This window comes from Cyanistes caeruleus, chromosome 1 (genome assembly GCF_971803275.1).
Source record: "Cyanistes caeruleus chromosome 1, bCyaCae1.hap1.1, whole genome shotgun sequence".
NCBI lineage: Eukaryota > Metazoa > Chordata > Aves > Passeriformes > Paridae > Cyanistes > Cyanistes caeruleus.
This window is the reverse complement of record NC_141701.1, coordinates 150,355,791-150,361,684: the sequence shown is the minus strand read 5'-3', so window position 1 is coordinate 150,361,684 and position 5,894 is coordinate 150,355,791.

Below are 5,894 nucleotides of genomic sequence, written 5' to 3'. Positions count from 1 at the left end.
TATGTGTCAGCAATTTCTGTCTGTGGGGGTTGGCAAGCAGAGCTGGTTGGTGCAGTTTGGGAAGCTGCAATTCTGCAGGAGGATTTTGGGCAAAACCTCCCAGGCTTCAGCACAGTGTTCCCTGAGAGGGCTCGATATTCAATCTGCTGCTGCTGCCTTTATCAGCTCAGGAAGGAATTTGCTGTACAGAAGTTGGGCCAGCCCCCTTCCTTAGAACAAAACAAGCTCTGTTTTTATCCCCACGCTGCTACCTGCCTGTCTCAGGCTTTCTGTAGCACTTCAGTGCTGAGGCATGGGATTAGCCTGACCTGGGACTACCTGCAAATCAGCTTGGGGTGGGCTCCTCTCATCATTCCAACCTCTTTCTTTGCTTGAACACCCTGGCAGCAGTTTTCTGAAACTCCAGTGAGTTTCCACTGAAAAAATGTGCAGATTACCCATGCAATGAGTCCACCTACCTTAAATTCAGCTCATTCCATACAAAAGTTGCCATCCAAGTTATGAGTTCCCTGTTTCTGGGTCTCTGCATTCACCCATCCATCAGGCAGATCTTGTTCTCTCTGGGAAGAAATGCTACAAAATGCAGGCAGGTCTTCACTGCAGCAGTGCTGGGACTTTTGGAGCTGCTGCAAACCCTGCCAGCCCTGTCCTTCTCTCCTGCAGCACAGTGAGGACACAGAGTGCAAGCTAATCAGGCATTGCCATGCAGCCTGCCAGTGCAGAGCAGCCTTGGGGATTCCAGGCAAATGGAGAGCCAGGCATTTTTCTACAGTGCTGCTTTGTTTCTCGCTTGAAAGTCTTGAAAGCTTTTCTTTTCTCTGCTTTGCTTTGTCAGCCTCTTTTTATGAGCCTGAAGTTTGTCAGGCTTTAACCCCAGCCAGCACCACCAATGCAAAGTGGATTTGTGGGCATGAAAACCACTGCTCCCTTCCCCAGCACGGGGATTTCATCCTGACTCCCCTGGGCAGAGTGGAAAAAAGCAGAGCAGGAGTCACTCCAGATGTGTTGTCCCTGTCTTTTTTCCTGCTTAGGTTCAGAAATGTCTCTCTTCAATAAATGTCTGTTTCCAAACAGTTCCTGGAGTCCCTGATGGAGGAAGTCAGGGATCTGGGGATAAGCTCAGCACCTGGGAGATAACAGGGAATTAACCCTCATGAGGCTGCTCCGCTCCCCCAGCACTGCCCTAGGGCTCAGCCAAGCTCTCAGGGGCCTCTCTCACAAAAAGCAGAACCATTCATTGCATTATTTTTCCTGCCAGTATCATCAGAGATAAAAACATCTTGCAACCCTCAACCATCTCTGGACAACTTGAGGAATAAATCCTGGGTAGAGAGCGAGCCATAGCTTTGGTTTCTCTTCAGCTCCATCCTTGTGGCTCTGTAGAGGGGATTTTAAGGACCTGCAGGAGTGAGCAGATCCCTTGGAAAAGCTGCTTGAGCAGGGCTGTGGGGACAGTGGCTGCTAAATTCAGGCTGTAACTTGGAGCTGCAGGTTCTGATTTCACTTACACAGGAATGTGAATCAGTGATATTTTCCCAGGAGCAGAGCAGAGACATCTGCTGTCCTGCCTTGTGCCCTGTCCCAGGGAAGCTGTGAAGATCAAACCTCTCTCCAGGAAAAGGGCTCTGAGGCAGCTCCTGAAGCACAGGGAAGAAACTGGGATTTCAGGATGCATGGCCCTCCTGAAAACCTCAAGTGCTGCAACACTCATTTCTTTAACCTTCTGCTTGTTTGGGGCTGCACAGAAACATTTTCTCCTTTTTTCTGCTCCACTGGATGCCTTATCAAAGAAAGAATCCAACCACTATAAACCAGTTTATTTAGGCAGCCTGTACCTGCAAGCAGCTGCTTCTCATGGAAATGTGCAATCTGTCTCCTGTCAGATGGGGAAGAATGGCCAGGGCTTCTCAGTATTTTGAAATACACTCTCCCTGCATTTCCACAGAGTGACCTGGCTTGAGTTCTCCCTGTGCTGGTTCTTGCTGGTTCCCAGTTTTCAAGGGATGAGACCAATTCTTGTGCAGCATTTTGCTAAATGTAAGAAACCCTGACAGACCTTGGGAGCAGCAGCCCCCTGGACCCCAACCCATCACTCAGAGAACAAAATCAATGACAATATTTTTCTCTCTGCCTGAAAAATCCCCACACTGGAGACCCTCAGCCCCAGGATCTCTCCAGCACACTTGTGCTGCTTGAGCTGCAACATTTCTTTCAGGGATGCAGCTGATATGAAATCACCACAACCCCCTGCTTCTCTTGGAACTTTCAGTGATTTGTTTTCCCCTCATGGATAAACACCAGCCTGTAAAAATCCTGTGTTTTGATTCTAATTTGAATTTCTCTGGCTTCAGTTTGCAGCCTGCCATTGTTTTGCCTCTCTCAGATAAAAGCACTGTGACTCCCCAGCATTTCCTCTCTGGGACAACCCTCATCCAGTGAGAATTCGTGTCCCAGGCAGCTTTTTTGATAAGCTCTGAGTTTTTTCAGTCTCTCACTGCAGCTGATGGTGGTGACAGGCTAAAGGTGACAACGCTGGCACAGACTGCTGGGTACAGTTAAGGTTCATTTTGCTGCCACTATTTAGTTATGGCCACTCCTTGTTAGGATTTGGCCAGTTCTTACCTCCAAATACGAGTTCTCCAAAGACTTGGGCTGAGCCAAAATTTGTCCCTTGTTCTGGAGGTGTGCAGAGCTCTTCCATGGAGCAGCCATCAAGCGCCTGATGGATGCATCCCATTTTAATGTACAGCTGAACTGCTGGGAATAAATGATCTTTGATTAATTGTCCTCCTTTCCTTTGGGCCTGTTGCCAAGAGTTTACCTGCAAGGAGCTTTCCAAAGTGGCTGTAAGGTGAATTAAGTTGCATTAGGGTGGTTTAATGTAGACAGTATTGACACAGGAGAGCTCTGCCTGCCCTGGGATCTGCTTGGACAAGGGGCACAGGATCAGCTGAGGGGGTCAAAGCCCATCCCATGGGAATTTAGAGCTGTGGATTGGGGCTGTGGGTGGCTCCTGCCTTCCCTGAGGCTCCAAAGGAGGGAGGAGATGGATTTCAGTCCTTCATGTGGGAGAAATGGGGAGGAAGCTGGTGGCAAAGAGGAACTGAGTTGGAAACTGCTTTTCTGCCCCCCCCCCATCAGCCCCAGCCATCAGCTGCCACTGCCCTGCAAGGCACAGTGCAGGACAAAAGGGAAGACGTTCAGCTTGAAATGGAAAAACACTCTGGCAGAGCCCCTGTGCTCTAAATTAAGCCTCAACAGAGCCAAGGGGGGTGTTGGGTTTCTCATTTCTCCCCTCATCCCCTCCCCTCCAGGCCCAGCTCCCGAGCTGGCTGCTCCCATGGGACACTCAACAAATGCCACCTAAATCCCAGCGAGTTTCCATTTACAGCTCCAAAACCATTCCAGGCAGCAGCTGAACCCTGGGCTCAGAGCAGCTCCTGGGTCAGGGAGAAGAGGGATCTGTGGGGTGCAGTGTGGAACAAGGAGCACAGGGGTTATTCCAGCCTATCACTGACCTCACTGGGGCATTTTTTGGGAATGGGAGGGGACTGTGAGGAGAGGAGCTGGAGGCAGTGGGGTTTGACCTGATGCTGGATGATGGGAGGTGGTGGGAGCCTCCTTCAGAGCCCTTCCCTGGGGTGGCTGGAGGTTTGGGACCTTTGATGGGGTCTGTGGGTGCTATGGGGGATGGGCAGAGCCATTCTGGGGGTGCTGAGAGAGGTCCTGGAGGTGATGATGGATGGATGGATGGATGGATGGATGGATGGATGGATGGATGGATGATGGATGGATGGATGGATGGATGGATGGATGATGGATGGATGGATGGATGGATGGATGGATGGATGGATGGATGATGGATGGATGGATGGATGGATGGATGGATGATGGATGGATGGATGGATGGATGGATGGATGGATGATGGATGGATGATGGATGGATGGATGGATGGATGGATGGATGGATGGATGGATGGATGACACATCCCTCTCTCCTGAGCCATCCTGGTGGGGTTGGCATGTGCCCAGTGATGTTTGCATGAGGAACTCAATGGAACAACCTCAGGCAGTAAAAACAATCCATGTGGGACCTATGAGAACAGGAGGGGAACTCTGGACAAGGACATGGAGTGTGGGAAAAGGGGGAATGCTTTAAACTGACAGAAGATGGGATATTGGGAAGGAATTCCTGGCTGGGAGGGTGGGCAGGCCCTGGCACAGCTGTGGCTGCTCCTTGATCCCTGGAAGTGCCCAAGGCCAGGTTGGGCAGGGCTTGGAACACCCTGGGATTGTGGAAGATGTCCCTGCCCATGGCAGGGATGGGATTAGAGAAATTTTCATGTCCCTTCTTAGCCCAAATCATTCAAGGATTCTATTATTAAAACCTCCTCTGCTGCTTCCCACTCAAATGTCTGCTCCAGCAGCAGGGGCACAGCAGCCAGGGAGTTTGATTGGTGTCCCATTAATGCCCCAAATTTGTCCCCAGCCTCCCTGAGAGGGAGCCAAGGCCCTTTCCTGGAACCCCACCACCTTTCTCAGAAACACTGAAGAGGGGCCTGGCCCCACAAATCCTATGCCACAACTTCCAGCAACCCTCCAAACATTTGAAAAAATATCACTTGAAGCAGCTGAAAGCCATGAACACTGGGGCAAAAAACCACAGAAATGTCCCCATTGCTGAGGAAGATGCCCCAGTCACATTAAAAGTAAATCTTCCTATATTAGAAATCAGGAGCCAAGGGGGGGGGGTAATTTTTTATAATATCTATAAATTAAAGCTAAATTATTTTTATCACCACAGCTCCCAGAGCCTCAAGAAAAACCACTGCCTGGCCCTTCACCAGTGCTGCACTTCGAATTCAGCAGGTTCACAGATTTCTCAGGATTAAAAAAAAAATAAAGAAGGTGAAAATCTCTCATCTGCCTTGAAACTCTGGATGCCAGTGCCCAGGGGGAGCAGCACAGTGGGGCTGTGAAGAAAATAAAAATTTTAAAAAAAAAGGGAAAAAATGGATTTGAGGGCTGCCTTTGCTTTCTGCATGGATTGGGGTGGGGAGTGAGTGTGTTTGGGAGCCTGGGGATGATACTGATCTGCTTTTGGTCTTTGCACGTCCCCAGCACCACAGGGAGCCCGTGTCCATCTGTGTCCACAGATTTATTTTCCCTCCTGCTGAAGCTCCTTGCTGGCCATGAACCTCTGCCTGCCACAGGCACCGGGAGAGCCAGGGATTGTGAGGAACTGTGAGGAACTGCAAGGAATTGTGAGGAATTTTGAGGAATTGTGAGGAATTGTGAGGAATTGTGAGGAATTGTGAGGAATTGTGAGGAATTGTGAGGATTTGAGAGGAATTGGGAGGAATTGGGAGGAATTGTGAGGATTTGAGAAGAATTGAGAGGAATTGAGAGGAATTGTGAGGAATTGTGAGGATTTGAGAAGAATTGAGAGGAATTGAGAGGAACTGTGAGGAATTGTGAGGAATTGTGAGGAACTGTGAGGAATTGGGAGGAATTGTGGGGAACTGTGAGGAATTTTGAGGAATCTTGAGGAATTGTGAGGAATTGTGAGGAATTGTGGGGAACTGTGAGGAATTTTGAGGAATTGTGGGGAACTGTGAGGAGTTTTGAGGAATTTTGAGGAATTGTGAGGAACTGTGAGGAGCTGTGAGGAATTGTGAGGATTTGAGAGGAATTGTGAGAAATTGAGAGGAATTGAGAGGAATTGTGAGTATTTGAGAGGAATTGTGAGGAACTGTGAGGAGCTGTGAGGAACTGTGAGGAATTGTGAGGAACTGTGAGGAATTGTGAGGAATTGTGAGGAATTTTGAGGAATTGTGGGGAACTGTGAGGAACTGTGAGGAACTGTGAGGAACTGCAGTGTCCTGTGCTTATCT